At 41.6% G+C, this 18,442-nt stretch overlaps 1 long non-coding RNA gene across 1 annotated transcript; it reads left to right on the top strand.

Moving 5' to 3' along the window:
- The first annotated feature begins 91 nt into the window (after window positions 1-91).
- Window positions 92-4,229, top strand: LOC146445015 (uncharacterized). Its single transcript, XR_014853296.1, has 3 exons — window positions 92-615; window positions 1,882-2,253; window positions 3,632-4,229. It is a non-coding gene; the product is annotated as an uncharacterized LOC146445015 (long non-coding RNA).
- Window positions 4,230-18,442: the final 14,213 nt, after the last annotated feature.

Below are 18,442 nucleotides of genomic sequence, written 5' to 3'. Positions count from 1 at the left end.
CTCTCGCACGCGCGTCCCGACTCGCCATTGGCCGCGTCTCCCGTCCCGCCCTGCCGCTTCCTCCCGCCTTCCCGCGCTGCCCCGAGCGCTGATTGGTGCCCGCCGCAGCCCCGCCTCCCTCCGCGCCCGCCCCGCCCGGCATTGGCTCAGCCCGCAGCCCTCAGCGCCGGAGCGGCCGCTCCCAGCTGCTCGGGGCTTTCCCTGCTGGCTGGGGAGCCGCTGGGCGAGGAGCAGGGGCCGTAAACTGAAACACGAGAAGTTACACCTCAGCATGAGGAAGGACTTCTTTTACCTTGAGGGTGCCAGGCTGCCCTGAGAGGTTTCTGAAGTCTCCGTCTCTGGAAATCCCAAACCCACCTGGACGCGTTCCTGTGTCACCTGCTGCAGGTGGCCCTGCCTTGGTGCGGGGCTTGGAACAGATAGTCTCCAGAGGTCCTTTCCAGCCCTGACAATGTGTGATTCTGTGGCTCGCTCGCCTCAGCAAGCGCCCCTGCCCTGCACGTTTCTCTGATGCCATCCCTTGAACAAGTCACCTCTCGCAGCAGTGTTTCCAGGTCTGCACAGCGCCAGGAGCCGCAGGAGAGACCTAGCTGTGGGGGAGAGCGAGAGAGAAAAGTAACAAAACCTGCCTTGCCTTGCTCGTGAGGTTTGCCCAAAGGTACCTCTTGGGAGCGAGCTTGCTTGCAAAGCGTTTTCAGGTGTAGTCATTCCTTTCCCCCACTTCATATTCCTTGGTAACCGGAGAACTGGCGGCATTTGAAACCAGGCAAAGGGTGAATGCTTCATTAAAATACACTGCAAAAAACTCATCATGTGTGATCATGTTTAAAGTGCAAATTAGATACATTTACACACACACATATATATATTCTGTAAATGTAGCAGAAAGATAGTAAAAACTTAAACCTGGCACATTTCTGGCAAGAGTTGCTACTTGTTTTTTTATCTGGCTAAAAATGTATATTAGTTTCTGTTTTCATGTTTGTATCCCCTTTATGAAAAAGAGGGAAGGAGGGAACAGGAAATGCAACAGCATCTTCTATTTGCCTGTTGAATTGCATGTTCATGTTTGTTCCTGTAAGCCCCAAAATGCTGTACTTTGAACACACCACTTCGCCTTTACAGTCACCACAAGATAAGAAAATAAAACTGAAGTTTCCGTCTCTGGCTGACCAAAGCCGGGATTGCAAGACCTTTTCTCAGTGTAAATATTAGACAGCTGTTTAAAGACACACTGTCTATGAAGAATATTAATTATGTACCAGGAATCAAGCCATAATGTATACCCAGTTTATTTGGCAAAAACAGAACACGCTGTTCTGCTGCTAGGGGAAAAATGTGGGGGTGGGGAAATCTAGCTCCTCCTCCACAGTCCGTGTTTGTAAGTTAGAATGCTCGTTCCTATTAATTACAGGAGCAAAACCAATAATAGAAGCAAAACAGCCTTGATGAGGATGCCATGTGGTCCAAGGCCACCCTCAAAACAAGATTTGCTGTTTACTAATCAGGAAAGGACTGAGCCTGATGCGAGGCGAAGCAGTTTTCTACCTCCAGAACAGACAGTTTTCCTGAGCCTTAGTGCACCCAACGTGCCCAAGCAGATCTCATGTTTTAGTGTAATGTTAGTTTGCCTTTACCAGTCTTCATGTGAAGCCAGTGGTAGCTCAGCAAGGTCACCAGGTTGGTTGAGAGAAGTTGATTGTGAAGCCCCTGTGTGCTGATGAGTTGTGGAAATACTCTGTGCTCTAAGCAATTTTTGAAACAGCTCATTAAAAGTGGCACAGGAATGCCCATTGAGTCTATCCTCGGGCTCTTTAATGAAAAGTTGTTCATTATTATGGAATTGTTTATTATTTATGTTATTTATGTTTATTATTACAGGAATGGTGTTGTACCAGCAATGTTTGCAGAGTGTGGATTTATCTGTGCTTACAAAAGCACACTTCATGCATGTGTTCTTGAACCTCCTATCAAAAGCATAGCTTGGCTGTAAGCATCACCTAGAAATGCCTCTGTATTCCACTGCTTCTTATCACACTTGACGTAGCTGTCAGATAAAGTTTGGATATTTGGGTCGTTTCAGGGTTTTTTATAGATGCAGCTATGGGTTTTGCTGGCATAAAACCCGCTAAAAACCTCTCAACTAGACCCACATATAGCACACTTGACTTGAGAATCACCAGCAATTGATAATTAAGGAAGTTTCACTGGATAGTCAGCACATTATAGTACTACATAACAAAACATATCAAGGTAAGACTCCTTCCAAGAATTTATTACATTTCAAAACATCTGTAGTTGAAAATACTCATGCTTGTGTTTATGTGTTTATGCTATGAGATGAATTTTTCTCGGGAAGTTTAATTCAATTGCTCTAAACTGTTTTATAGCTATACAAGGATGGAGGGCGGGGGGTGAGGATTGCTTGTCATCCAGAAATGTTCTTGCTGCTTTTCATTCTGGAAAAGTGAAAAAGAACCAACTAATTGAAAATGCATCCTTTTTGACATGCCTGGAAGAGGAAAACACAGACACTAGAGAAACAAACACAGCGCAGATTTTAAAATATTGTTTTAATGAGATGTAAATCACCCCTCTGCATATGAGCTGAAGTCCTTTGTTCTCCAGCTGAGATTCTTTTAAGGAAGCAGACTGTGTTTCTCGGTGGGCCTCCCAGAGCGTGCAAAGCTTTATGCTCTCCTCAAGCCTCCAAAGCAGCTCCGCTGTCGTCAGCCTCGCTCTCTCTAGCAGCTGATTTCTGGAACAGCCTTGACTAGAAAGTTTGCCAGTGTAGCTACAGCAGAAGACCTGGTAAACCTTCCTAGAGCTGGGATCCAATTTAAATAGCTTTAGTAACTCTCTTGCTTATACCAGAACTGTAAAGGATGTTTTCCTGTTGAAACCACGCCTGCAGGTTTTTGCCAGCAAAGCTGTATTGCTTAGCAAGTGTCACTAAAGTCCTGCTATTGCTTAAATCAGCAAAACTTTTCAATACAAACCAAGCCCCTGTTGTCTGCCAGCCAGATTACTCCTTGTCTAGGTTACACAGGTGTCAGGCAGCTTCCCTCACTTTTATTCACCTTTAGAGTTGTACCTTGGTGACCTCTGTCCAAATAACCACAAGCTTTTTATAACTGGATTATCTCCTGTTTAGAGTTAAGCACCTGGATTGTTCTGAATGCAGAGAGCCTGGTTTTGTTCATAAGGTCAAAATGTAGCAAACATTGGAATTGTGGATCTGTGGAAGCACAAAAAATTGCTGTTTATTTTTCTGGTGTCTGAAGACATGAATTGGAGATGCATGATGAAGGAATCATCTACTAACATTTCTCTACTTACAAAATCCTGGATATTGTAACTTTTCTATTATGGTTTGAGTTTTATAGCCTCAGAAATTCTGAAGACATGATAAATATATTTAGTAAAAGATCACTTGCTGGGTTGATAATTAGTTAAAATTCAAATATGGACGTAGTAAAAAATACGTTTAGTATGTCTAGACAAATGTGCTAACCTTTCATGTGCTAACCTTTCATGTGCTAACCTGTATTGCCTTTCAAAACTTTGCAAGATAGTCCTGGCACCTTGTAATCTCTGTAACATTTTCATTGTGATGGGTTCATCTTTGCAGGAAAGCAGACAGACATCAAGCAGCAATGAGCCAAGATCAAAGACTAAGCATAGATAGAAAAGAAACTGTTGAATCTACTATCTTAGGTTACATGGAAGATGTAACCAAAAAGTATGTATTCTGTCACCATCTTCATAAGCTGTTAAAGGCAAGTGGGCAGTGCTCTTTATCTTCAGCATGACTCAGCCCTGATAACACCCTCCGGGGGACTATCTTCATAATGGGTCATCAAGGTCTCCAGGAATGACTCATAGAATTAAACATCCCATTGTGAGATGCCCCACCCAGAGGGGAGGAACTGACCATTCCTACCTGTATATAAGCTGAGCCTTGGAGCACCACTACCACTGGCTTCCCAGAGGAGAGCTTGAGAGTTACCTCTGGACCTCCAGAGAAGACCCAGGATTGTCACTTGAACCAGATCACATCCATTACTGCAAGGGACTACAGCCACCATTTAACTGGAGTGCAATCACCACCCTGACCAACAGGGTGGCAGGTTGTATTCTGACTCTGTCAGTTTAAGCTGGTGTTTCTGTATTATTGCCTTTAATTTTTCCTAGTAAATTATAGTTCTGACTTGGAATCTCTCACAGTATATTTGTGTGGGGTTAATTCCTCCACTGATTTGTTTTCAAACTAACACGTCTACATATTTCTGTCTTTGTCAATCTACACTAAGTACCATGGCAATTAAAAAAAAAACCACCAAAACCAAACAAAAAAACGACAACAAAAAATCCACAGCAACAACAAAAGAAGTAGATCTCTGAAATATTTTGGACAGTATTATCAAACACAGTATTTGGTATGTGGACATTACACCCAAAGGTGCCAAAGTAAGTTTTGTGAAGCTCATCTTTATTTACACTGACTTTGACTACCTGGGCTACCATTAAAAGCCTGACCCCAGCACCCTGTGTTTCTGGTGCTAAAGACTTGCTGTGTTCCCAGGAAGGTTTGTGTAATCTTTGGAAACCCTGTGTTGTCACAGCTAAGTTGTTACTGGTACCAGAGTTGACATGCCAGCAGCACACCTTCTGAAATGACATCTTGGTGGGTCTTGAGAGACTGGAGGACTCAAAACCCAGATATATTTTACTCTGGCACATCTGTGTCATCTTCAGCTGCCCAGACAGATATTTATTACTGTTCTCTGTTAGCTGGGTGACATTTTGCTGGGCAAGGTTCTGGGTTGCTACAGAAACTGTCTCTGCAGATCCATTCAATCAAGTAAGGCTCTAGTGACAAGACTAATGCTTTCAGCAAGAACATAAATAATTCACTTTTTTGCTGGCCAGCTCTCTGTGCCTTCCCTACAAACAGGCTGGCAGCTCCAAGGAAAGCAGCTGTGATTAGCTGGAACTAATTCCTAGAGAGGTAAAGGCATGTTTACTAAAGTGTATTGTATTTTGGAAACATTTTGCTTCACAGTTGTATTGGTTTTTTGGTGGTTTTATTTGTTTTGGGTTTTTTTTTTAGAAGGGCAACCCCAGCAGGCATCTCTGACAACTGTTTTTCAGAAAGATAATGGGAAAGACTCCTCGTTTAACTCAACCTGCTCCTATCACATCACATCACACTCCCCCAGCTATCCCTCGTGCCGTGCAGCCGCCAAGGAGGCAGCTGGCTTTCTCACTGATAGCGCAGGCAGTCACGTAACACCATGGAATTAACCTGGAAAGGATTCCCTGGGGTTTCAGATCTGCCTGGCTGTCCCTGCCCACGGGCAGCCGTTGGCACAGATAGCACTGGCTACCCACAGCAGTGAGGGACTCACAACGCTGAGGTTCTGTTTACTCACGATCACACAAGTGCTCGTTAAAACTCAGTGTTAAGCTGATTAACTACTGAAATGCTCCTTCTACACACAAATCCAAGAGGATTCCCTCTGTACAAGTTGGAAAACCTTATCGTTCTGACTTCTCCCATCTCTGTAAGGTATCTATCCAATGCACCCGATTTTCCTGGGTTCCTTTTTAGAGCTATTCCTAGTCTGTCAATTCTGTGGAATAAACTATGAAGAGACTGGAAAGCACTAGACATCTGGTTGTGGTTTCTAGTCCAAACAGCGACAGCTCACAGATCCACATGAGAGTAAAGACCTAATCCAGTCATATTCATGCAACTGATACTTCTGCCAGAGACAACAGTTGCAAAGTATGACAGATGATGGAAGGTGTGTTGTGATTCATTTTGCTTCATAGACTCTGTTGGGAAAACCAACTGCTCACCAGCTCCTACTCAGCCTATATCTGTGTCTAATCGTTCATGCCTTAGTGTCTGACTTTGTGCTGGTCCCCACTGAATTGCAGTCCACATATCTGATTATATCTACCTTTTTTTTGCTTATTTGTGAGTCTTGTTAGTCTATCATAGAATGAAATTTGATTGCAATTTCTACTAGATGTAATTTATACCTGATGAATCCATGGTAGCTGCTACTCCTCCCTTTGTTCTTTTCCAAGTGCTTACAAATAACTCTTTATTTGCTACAAATTGAAGGAACTGAAGATGGCTGGTCTTTAATTTGTTAGTTCCAAAGACCAAACCCATCAGATCCTACTTCTTATTGATGTTATTGACGTTACATGCCTTACAGTAAGCCACTAGAAATGCTGGAATTGATTTATCTAATGAATTTACAGCCTGCACCACTGCGTGCTCACAGCAAGCAAGGACTTGACTAACAGAAGAGCATCTGATCTTTGCACTAACACTGTAAAAATCAATTTGGAATTAAAAAGGCAGTGTAAACATCAAGCTCTGAAGAGGAAGAGCTATTCCCTTATGTCTTTATGGAAGCAGAGCTGAGATGGGTGCCTGCAGGTGCACATCACTCTGTTCTGAGAGTGAATCACTGATAAATATTTTCTGAGTACAGTTACACAACCAGTTTTGCACCCCTTTAGAAGATGTAGCTGCTTTGCTTATGGAACTGTTATGTGAGGCAAAAGCCCTACTCAAGTGGACATTTTCAGTGCTTTTTCCCTCTCCAAGAATCTGCGTACCCATGCAAGGTTTGCCATTGGTTTGATAAGATTTTTTTAAGGTGAATCAACGTTACCAATTACTAATATCTTTGTTATCTGTTGGGAAAAAAAAAAGACATTGAAATGGTGGCAAAGATTTGCAAGACATTTTAAAAAAGATATGTTTATGGGGTTTTTGTTTGGTTGGTGTTTTTTAATTAAAAACAAAGCTCCAATTTCTCTTTTAAGAAAAGAACCCTGTCCATCAGAAAATGCAGTTTGGCAGTGAGGTGCAAAGTAGTTTTCCCAAAATCAATAGATAAGGAAGGTGGTGTCTTTCTTTTTAGCCCTTCATTTAGATTAGAAGCAAGCACCTTCTAATTGAATTGAATTTTATACTGCTCCTCGGGGCATTTTTCGAGGAAGAAGTCTTGTGATTCTAGGCTAAAAATCTCCTCTCATTTGCCTGAAAGTGTCCATTTTTGGGGTTCAGCTTACACTTCTAGCCCAATTATAGCTTTGTATTGTGCTGAAAAATCTTTTTGTGTGTATTGTGTTGTAGAAGGTTCCCAGCATTTCTCTTGAGAAGTGCAAATCTGGTCTCCGGATGGTGTTTTAACTCTTACTTAACACAGCTGTAGTTCCAGCAACATTAACACCCACAGAACCTTGAGTAGGAGGCAAATCAGGCACCCTCTCTTTTCCCACTCCCATGCTGGATGGCTTGCACTGTTATTTATCTCACTACCCTCTCTTCCCTCTCTAATTTTCAGCCTGGACAAGAAAACCCATGCATGGATCAGAAAGCAAATTACTCTTCCAGTGCCCCAAGCTCGTGTTCATAAAAATACAATTGTTGCTAGCTCAACCGCAGAAACACTTAGAAACTTTTCTCTTCTTATCCCACCCTGGACAACCCCTGAAAAATATCAAACCACATTGGGTTGGACTCTGCTGCCTGTCAGGGTAACCGCAGAGAGGGTGGGGGGACTGCAGCATTATCAGCACTTTATCTCTTGTTATCCAGACTAGGCGCTTCCCTGATTCTTCAAACAGGATTTTCCTGTTACTGTGTGTGGGCTGGGAGGTTTAACTACATTGTGACTCTTCCTATGCTATGCATGCAATTGTCTCCCAGAAATCTGTATGGAAACCTTTATGCAAGGAGGCATAAACCTGCTCGGGGCAGTGGTATCAGCACTCAACAAACCCAATCCTTCTAGGGGACAGCTGTCATCATCACGAAACAGCCAAGCAAGCAACTGCCCCCCTCAACCCTTTACATTAAGGAACAGTTTTTGACTTAAGCCTATTTTGTATCTTGTAAGAAGATTAAAAGAATTAAAGAGAAACCAAGTGACCTGTTCAGTCCACTTAATATTAAGCATATGACACATAGCTTCATCTTGTCCAGGGTCAGAATAAACAGAAGGACATAATGACTATACATATTTTATGCTGGTCTTGAGGACTTCTAAGCTGGAATACCCTGCCTACATCCATCTCTAGAGAATCCCCAGAGCTTTGTAGCTGCATACAGATGCCAGCCACAGCTCTTGGAAAAACCATCCTATTTTGGTTATAGCAGAATAAGCACTTCAGTATATGGAAGAGGAAAGCTCCCTTGGTTGTGCTGCAAAGGTTTTGAGGAGGTGGAAACTGGCTGGCGGTGGGTGGGATGGGGCTAAAGCTGTGGCACTCTTGCAGACCCTGCCCAAGAGGTCCCACACATGAATCAGGTCCCCATGAATCAGCACTTCTGAGTAGACCTTGCCTATCAAACACATCAGTCCAATAGTGGCATATTGGTGTGGGGGACATTGTGGGGACAGAGAATATGGCCTATTTGCAGCAGATCTGTGCCTGACAGCCCATTCCCCAGGACTGCAAGACTGTGGTACAACCACGATTACTTCTTCCCATACTAGCCATGCCTAAAACCCCTGCCTGTCCCTCAGTAAATGCCAAGCTAAGTGTAATCTTTTTAAGGACTCCATATACTCTACAGTAAAACAATTCACTGGCTGACCTAAATGGAATGATTGCAGAAGTACTCATGATGTACTTCTCCACAACCATCATAAAAGTCCTGGGCTAATTCCCAACGGCTTTTACAATCTGTTTGTCTGAGTTGGTAGCAGTAAAAAACCTCCAGCTACAGTTTATTTGCAAGGGGTAGGAACATACCGCTGCCTAATATCCCTATTTATTTACAGCACTGTGTTAGTTCAAAATACAGTAAATATTGTCAATCATAAACAATTAATAATGAACTAACAAACTGTTGTCTTTACACTGGGAGCAACTGGTATATTGGGATATGCCATGAGAATCAGCATTTGGAGATGTGCCAAGTGAGATAGAACTGGGACAGGTTACTGGTCTCATCACAGCCAGTTCTTGCTTTGAGCTGCATTTGTTTATATGTGATAATACCGTGTTTGGGTATCTTAGCATATTTTTAAACATTCGCATAAAAAGGGTAAAAAGTTATGTGTTTCTGTGTCTAATTAACCATTGTGAAAGAAGACAGAATCTAGCCCCATAATAAAACTAACCCACAATAATCCATATACGTATATATTCCACATTTTATATTATTTAGGCTGCAATTTCAGTTCAGTCAATAAATTTGCAGATTTGAATTATCCAGTCACCAAGTAAATACAGCAAATAAGCGGAATATATACACACTGATGAGCTGGTGATTTACAGCAGAACTCATTAGCAAGCAGACACATTAGTAGGTTGCTCAAATAAAATCTTTTTAGATTTTCTCTATCTGCATTTTCTTCCTGACAGCAGAAATTTTGGCTTCTCCTTTTGCCCTTCCCCCCTGCTGCTTCTATCAGGAATAAGGAAGTATAAAGGTACCTACTTGTTTTGTTCACACTATGTGAAACACTGCAAACTGTACACATTAGCTCACAGATGGGTAGAGGAGCTGCAAATATGCTTTGTTCACATTCTGCATCTGTTATAAAGGGCCCCATGGTGTAAAGTGTGCAAAGACACAAGCATTTAAAAGGGCAAAACTCAGATTGATTAATCCAACGGTCCAACAGGGTAGCTCTGATGAGGTGCTTTATGAGTCCTTCTCTTTTGCCTTGCCCTTTTATTGCTCTTTACCTCTGTACTCACCTTCTGTACACGTGAATGATCAGAAGAACAACTTGCTGCTTCCAGGCCAAAGTTTAGCAATGGGTTTACATTCAAATCTTTGTGTTGTGCAATTTGCTCTTGTCATGTAAGCATGTAAATCTACTAAGTGCAAATCCACTAAGCACAGGGCAGAGGAACATCATTCTGGCAATTAACTAAAGAATTCATATTATAATCCTGCAAGACATCTTAAGGCAGGCACCTCCTCATTTTGGAGGTAATAAACATGTATAATTATATTAGCACTCTGGTGGAGTCAGCAGATCTTTGAGGTGGACCTACCTCTAGTTTTCCTTTAAAACAAACATCCTAAAACACAAAGCTCTTAACTTCAGAAATCAGATTCTGTTAAACATAAAGGAATACTTTTGAAAAAACACACAACCATAGAGAACACTTCAAGTTAGGCAGAAGAGAAAGTTTCTAAATTAATTCCTTGTCAGGCAGGTTCTTTCTTTCAAACACTTCTCTCTGTCCATACTATCCTTAAAGTGGTTCACTCAACTCATCATGCTTAACTGCACCAAAGAAAAGCATCTTGCTCCCTTTTCAGAGTTCCAGCCACAGCTGCAGCATCCAAGACAGAAGCAGCATCTTTCCTGTTGCAAAAACAACAGCCTACATGCTTTATTACATGCCATGTTCCAGGGAACACAATAGATGTTAAACATGAAGAGAACAGGTACTCCCCCTGCAAGCTACAGAAGGAGGCCTGGGGGCTGTGGCTGCTTTGCTCTGCAGCAGTTGGTTTAGATGCTCTGTCATTACCTGCTTTGTCCTGTTCCAAACCAGCTATGTGTCTAGGTAGGTGTTCATTAGAGGTGAAGATATTTGGCAATTTTGTGTCTTGTGTTGACTTATGCAGGTAAATGAAGGCATGTTGGCAAATGCAGGGTGCATAAGCATTTTTACAGTCTATATAAACAACCGCATTGTCAGCATTGCAAGATAGGTATCTCTTGTGGTCACTTTACTGGGGACGTAGAGCCTGTGTAATGTAAAGGATGTAGGTAGTCACTTTGGAGATGGGTGCAAGAGGCTGGTGAATTCACCCCAGAGCTGGATGCCCTCACAGACTGTGACCAGGTCATGGGCTGATGAAGTAAACACATCTCATATCCCATGTATGCATGAGTCTCACAAAGCACATTTACTTAATTTACTTAAAATTTCAACAGACTGATGAAAAACAAAGCAATGATCTATATTTTAGATGATTTAGGCCGTGTTTTCAGTTAAGCCAATAAATTAGCAGATCCTAATTATCCAGTCACCAAGTCACCACAGCAGATAACCAGGTCACATAATGAAAAAAGTAACTTTTTAAAAGCTTATATTGGAATATAATGAAGGTCTAGTTTTCTTTTAACCAGAAAAATGCAGCTACTATTTAGCTAATATTTTATTGACACAGTTAACATGTTACTGGAGGACCTTGTCATTACTGGGCATGGGTGGCTGTGGAATATTAAGTTTATATTTTGGTCTTTGGCCAGTTAAATGATCCAAGCAGACAAGAAATGTACCTGAGCTCAGTTCAACAAGCTGAACTGAGTTCAACAAGTTCAACAAGTGCAGTTATACAAATGCTTGTGACACATCCTTAAGTCTCCCTGGTTTTATATGTTAGCAGCTTTACATTGTTTTTGCCATCTGTATGCAGTTACAGAGTATTTTGAAGATTTAACATGTAGGCAGATGATGGTTGAACCATCTGCAACAGAAGTTTTCACATAACACTGGCTTTTTCACTGAGAAGAACATATCAGTGGCAGTGTTTTCCATTTTTAGCAACTGTTAAGAGACACAGTTCACCCTCCTTCTCTCTGGCCATGGCTTAATGGCACAATAAATCCAACATTAGGGCCCTTGGCATTGGACAAGATATAGGAAAACCTGCTACCCAAGGTGCAGATCCAGCTTTCACTCATGCTGTCGGTTAAAATCTCTTTAAAAGTTTGCTGATTTTTTACTGACACACTTAATGTGATGACAACTACTGCTATCTCTGTGCCATTGTCACTTTATATCAGATTAGATATCAGCTACCAGCTGTTATAAATCTCATATGAACTCCATACCACAGATACTTAATTCAATGGCAATGTGGTCATGTGCCCATACTGAACTGGAACCAAACCCATACACTTGGGCATCCATCAGTGCCCACATCCAGTAATAAAAATTATGGAAACAGCCTCATACAGGCACTGCACACACTAAAATTAAGACATGCTTTCACTGAGGAAAAGTTAAAATGTGAATTGTTCAAGCAGCTGTTTAATTTCTTAGGATGTCTCTCCTTAAAGTCACTCTGGGATTTTACCAGATTAGATGTTCCTTCATAAGGGTGCAAGGCAGAGTGTGTAAGTGTCATGGCTGAGAAAACAGCCCTGGCTCCTAGTTCAAACTGAAAATGCAGGACCTGCACCAATATAAATTTTGTTTTACAAAAGTAATTAAAATTTCTTCATCACAGTTATCTCCATACATTCCTTCTTTTCTTGTCAATCACTGTCATGCTCTCAGCATTTTTAAAGCACTCCAGATTCTTACTGTGAAGGAACAGAAGAAGTAATAAGAGCTCACAGTTCAACTTGTTAGCTTTTGGCCTGAAAAACACTAGGCTGTTTGGCATTTTGTAAGAGGACATTCCACTCATAGCTAAACAGTTTTCTTGTACCAGTTGTAAAGAGGATTTTAAAAAGCTTCCCATGTTCTTCTCGATGTACGAGTGAACATTGATGCTTGGGAAGACATGGTGTGCTGTTGGTTTTGGTTGTAGTGTTTCAGGGAATGGTGAGGAGAAAAATGGAGAAATAGTGGCATCATTGCTGTTTTAAGTTAATTCTTGAACTCCTGGCTACTGTTGCTTTGTTAGATTTCTGAAAGATAAAAGTTCTCTGGGCACTGCTTCACATTTTCCACTGCTTGAAGTTTGATCTTTGGGTATTAAAAATGGCATTTTTTAACCACATGAGTTATGCACTGTGGATTTCTCTCAGGAGACTGACAAGTCTGCCCCATTTCACCCATGACCAGACAGCAGGGTGATATTTTCCTGTACTGTTGTACCACTATGTACGTCTTTCCTTTGCCACAGAAGCTGCAGCATGCACTGATTCAGTAGAAAAACACAGCCTGTAATAATTGTGAAGACTTCTAATCCTTACTGTCTCAGCTTGTTTTAATGCTTGTCTTAGCTCAACTCAATAGAATGACTGGAGTTGCAATAGCATCTGCAATGTTCTTCAGTAAATCTCTTTCCCTTGGCTTTTCACAAGATGAAAAATCTTCTTAGCATTGTTGCAAAGCAGGGACAAGACACATGCAGGAAAGAGTAGAGCCTGTTTTGCTGATATGAAACTGCTTCTTGAAAGAGATGTAGACCCTCCTCTTTGCGTGCGTTCTCTTCAAACACGTCACAACCTCCCTGTTTCTAAAGTCTGTCCTGTCAATTCCTTCCTTGTTGATTTTGGCAGGAAGTTCAGACAAATCAATTAACTGGTGACAAATCTCTGCTCTAAGAAAATAAGATCCTGCTGGGAAAGCCAAGAATAGCCATTAAAATGTTCCACAAGAAAATGTATCATGTTGCATCTGTATTTAACTTGTCAAAGACTTTGCAAAATTCTGTGCCTTGATGAAGCAACTGTCAGCTGTCAATATCTAAAGGCATTGCATTTCAATCTGGAAAACTGTTGGCTCTTTCTACCCCACCCATGTAATTTGGCTTGTTCCACCTTCTTTGCTCCTTCTTTGTAGGATAATGAGCTGCTTCTACGAAGGCATGATGGCTGTACACTGGCATATAAATTATGTGTGAGTTCATACCAGGTCCAGCTATGGGCAAGACCAATAAATGACTTATGACACTGTCCCAGAGATGAACAGGAATGTCTCTCTGCCAGAAAGGAATTAACAACAACAGCATAGCCCTGCAATCTCCAGCTATTTGGCAGCACACCCAGGAGGCTGCACAGCCACTAGAAATGCAGCTCTTCAGCCAAGACGTTATGTCAAAGTTAAACTAAACTTAGCCACCTTTAGGGCCATTCAACCTAATCCACCTAAGCCTTTGCTTTATTCTGTAGAGAAAGGACAAAATACCTAAAAAATACATCACAAAAGATTTTGTGTTATGTTTTCGGTCACATACTCTATTTCATCCCTTGAAGGGTCAGATGTCATATTGCTGAGATTTCACTGGCATTAAGGCCTCATTCCAAAAGGCAGTGAAATATAATCTGGTGGAGCATTGCAGTATGTACTTTCCATCTGAATCCTCAACTTCGTGGACCCCTGGACTCATTACTCTATGGGAGGACAGTTAGGTACATACAGTATATTCAAGTAATTAATCCCCCAAATCAAGAATTCATTCATTTAAACCTAACTACACACAGGTGATTTTCCACTGAGTTATTATAATTCAAATCAGCAGTAATATGGATCAAATCTTTTCCCTAGGAAAGAGCAGTAATTCATCCAAAACTGGTAATACTGGGAGCAGTTCAAGTGAAAACAGTTGTCCATTATCATTAATCCAAATCCCAGGGGACAGGTTGCAAGCAACAAAGAACTTGTACAGGGAAGGCTCAGGAGTTAGAGGTGACTCAATATTTGACTGCATCATTGCAAACAGGAAGAGGCTATTTCATAAGTCACAGGTCATTTCCATAACTTGAAAGCCCATCTGTATACAAACAGGTCATTACAGCAAGGAATCACACACAGGATTTTCCATGTTATTAACCTCGAGCAGAGCTCAAGTGCTGGGCACGCTTAAATCCTGCAGGAAGCTCTGTATAGTCTTGTGTAGACTGGCAACTTCCAGAAGAACCACTTGTATGCTGGTGTCATGAATACACCCTTGTGTCTGCAATAACCTTCTCTTATCCTCCCGACCCTTCTCCTAACTAATCCCTTAATAATTGTTGTGGCATTTCTCTGGGTTTAAATGCTTTAAACACACTTCTTGCACCATGGACATGGTTTGGGAAACAGGTTCAAAAGGCTTGATACCTGCACACGAGGAGGATGTGAAACCTGTTTGTGTTTGGTATTGTCTGTCTTTTGTGGAAGAGAAAGCCAGAGGTCATCTGTTGTTTGTAGCCTTTGTGAAGATGCCTCTTCAATTTTTTGCTTGAGTTGGTTACTAGGTTGCTCTATTTCTGTAAACAGATAGGAATTTTACCTATTCGAGTAAATACTAAGGCCTCATCTGTGCTATACTTCTGCAATAGTTAAAAATTGCTGCTACTCAGGTATTTCTGTTTTTTAATTAAAGAAATTTAGATAGGAATTCAATTTTGAAAATAATTTCTGAATGGTAAATAAACTGAAATCAAGAACAGAAATGTTTGAATTTTTGTTCAAACCTTTTAAAACTACTTAAAGGTATGTAAGAAAATTCTGAACACAACATCTAATTCAGAATATAAATCACTATGTTAGAACACGATACAGTTTCCTTCATCATTTACTACTACCTTTTATTTCGTAAAGTTTCTCAACAGGTCTCCAGTGAACAACAGGCTGAACTACTTATACTCGTGCACATGGTCCCATGTGGAATTCCACTGATTTCAGAAAAGCTAACGACTATCTACTAATTACATGGCTTTAACTGTCACACTTAATTCCCTTAGATGTGAAATCAGATCCATATAATCTATGAAGTGCCTGCAGACCTTCAAAGACGAGGCAGAGTATTACTCAATGTTAGTAGCAGCAGCCTGCAGGCACAGCGGCTGAGCTGTATCTCAGCTAGATATGGAGGTCAGATATCTAACTTTGAGCTAGTCTAACCTCTGCTTCCTCTGTGGTCAACGGAAAACAACATCTCAAGAGACAAATTAGTCTCCCGGCAACACAGGCACAAGAATGGAGCCCATTCCTACATAAGCTACTCACATAATTAACCATCTAGCCACTAACTGTCGCACATAGTGGGGCTCCACGTGAGAATAATTATACATGCACAAATGCTGTTTGGGCTCAGGCTCCTGCTAGCTTGTGTCCTCTAAACCGAGATTCTTCAATGAGGCTAAGAGGTGCTGAAATCAACCCTGGGATGTGTGCAGTCCTCTCCAGAGAGTGCAAGGAAAGCCCAAGTACACACTGGGCACCTACTAGGTGTCTGAACTTCAGGGAGATGACTTCCATTCACTACTAGTGTCTGATGTTTCAGTCCCTAATAAATGCTAAAGCACTGACAACTTATTCAGTTATTTATTTCAAATACTTTGGTCCCAGGCAAAAGCAGTTCCCAATCAACACCAACATTATTTCAAAGCTGTTTTCCTAAATTTAACTATATTTGGTTACTCTCACCTGGAAGAATAATGCCAAAGCAAAAAAAAACCATAAACAAAACAATGAGGAAAAGCTGAAATGAAAATCTTTGCTAGATATGTCTTTCTTGTAATTATTAACTAGAGATGAAGTATTAGGAAATAAAGGAAGCACTAAGGCCATCACTCTCAATATTCACCCTGTTGAGTGTTTAAACATTAAAGCAATACATAAACGGTCTTAGAGCCACCCTCTGCTGGTGGACACCCACCGGTACAGTGGGCCAGCAGCTACAGCAGCCTCTCGTTTCAGAGCCAGCGGAGATCAACGCCCCTGGCGGGCATTTTGCCCACGTAGCATTTGGCTACCCTGAAGACTTGAGCAGAGTGACCCGAGAGGAGCTGGGAGAGGGAGGGACCGAGGGAGGCACTCTCCGTGCCCGTTCGCATTACAGAGTGCCACGGCTTCTTCAAGTGGGAGCTCTGCCATTGCCTAGCTCCCCTTACATCTGCATCCAGACCGGGTCTCAGCTTACAGCATGGCCCTAGGAGTCTGCCGTGGGGGAGAAGGTATGAACACGATCTGTGACAGCTAACACAAACCGTATTCTCTTTGCAGCTGGGCTAGGAAACCACAAACCCTGCCTGAACAAACCCGGTACTGACTTGTGCAACCACCTGCATGCATTCAGATAATTAAAACCAAAAATCTGATGGTTCTGTTTTGAAGACAGGGCTTCTCTTACGACTTTTACTGTTTTCTAAAGAAATAACACAAAGCCACCTTGTATCTTGGACTCAGAAATGTGCCCCAGATTCAAGGAGGAGGACTCTTTCCTCCAAGCTTACCTTTTTCTTTATAATGATGGGATGCCACAGGTGGAATTCTGCGGCCACCAGAATAACGATCTCCACACAGCTGACAGATTATTACTATAGGGAATGATCCTAGGGTTTCTCACACACTAAACACTAAGTGTAATGTATTACGTATGGGTGACAAGGAAACAGTAGGAAAAAAAGAAAAAAATGGAAGTTTGGAAAACCTGTGTGTTGACACACACCTACATATGAGCTAGAAACAAAATGGTGACAAAACCAAATGACATTTGTGGATGGTGGACATGAGCAAAATAATGCCTTGCCTTGCCTGCTATGTCACTGACTGCTAAGCAGAAAATTCAGAAAAGACTGGGATAGCTATCCTCGTACATCTATGGAGGTGATCATTAGCTGAAGGTGGCACACAAAAAGCACTGCCAGCGCACTGGGAAAGTTCAGGGCACATTTCCTTTGGGAGGAATAAGATGGTAAATTGACAGTGAGCAATAGGCAGAGCCACTCATACCGGAATGAGTGAGGCAGGCATGTTCCAAACCCAGGATCTTGGCTGATGTCATTTGTAGCTAAATTTACCTTCAGCAAACAGAGAACTGACTATAGCAAAAGGCTGGGATGTCCAAGATACCATCAAACTCATGTGAATAAGGCTGCAATGCCACTCAGAATGAATGGCAGCAATGCTACCCATCCTGTAGAGCTACATCACTCAAATGCTGACAGAAATTTGTGAGAGACCCCTCACATCCTTGCTTTCATAGCCAAGCATGTCACATGTCTGGGTACTCATCACAGGGTTAACCCACCTTCTCAAGGATGAGAGTTTAAAAGACAGATGTGAGTAGACATTTTAACAATTCACACAAACTGTATCTGTTGGGGACCAGACATTTGCACTCCGTTTGTTCTCAAGAGGGAATAGCTTCTCCATCCCAGAAGTCTGTCAAAAGCCCAAAGCTCCTCTCCTTTTCCATGATTCTCCCAACTTACTAATTTATCTATTTGCAAGTGTTAAATTATGAATTAATAATATATAAAACCAATGTATACAAATGTATTTAAATATATACATTTAATATACATTTTATATACGTATATGCCTAGATTTCCAGAAAGCTATTTATAAATAATTTACACTATAAAAATACTTAATTATTATTATTGTATAAATATTTATAATTAAGAATATTCATTTTCATTGGACCTACTAAAATAAACTCCATTTCATCACCCACGGATTTCCAGGAGGTAGCACTGGGACAGCAGTTGCTCCAGTCACAATCTACCCTGAAGATGAGAGCTTTTGGTGGGCAGGAGGCCAAATGGACCTCACTGCTATGAGCTAGTAAAGTGTGACTGCCCCTCATCCCTCAAGAGACACTAGGAGTCTGCCTACACTTGGCTATGCAACACTCTCCTGCCAATTCTTGTGAGGATTGCACCTGTCTCTACCTCGTGTTTGTTTCTCCAGAAAGGTTAACAGCAGCAAAAATCTAACTCTTGGGGGATGCAATTACTCTCTTAGCTGATATCCACTGAGG

Source organism: Lichenostomus cassidix, chromosome 1, assembly GCF_008360975.1.
Source record: "Lichenostomus cassidix isolate B80296 chromosome 1, HeHo_3.0, whole genome shotgun sequence".
NCBI lineage: Eukaryota > Metazoa > Chordata > Aves > Passeriformes > Meliphagidae > Lichenostomus > Lichenostomus cassidix.
The sequence above is the reverse complement of the archived record's forward strand: the minus strand, read 5'-3'. Positions and strand labels throughout refer to the sequence as shown.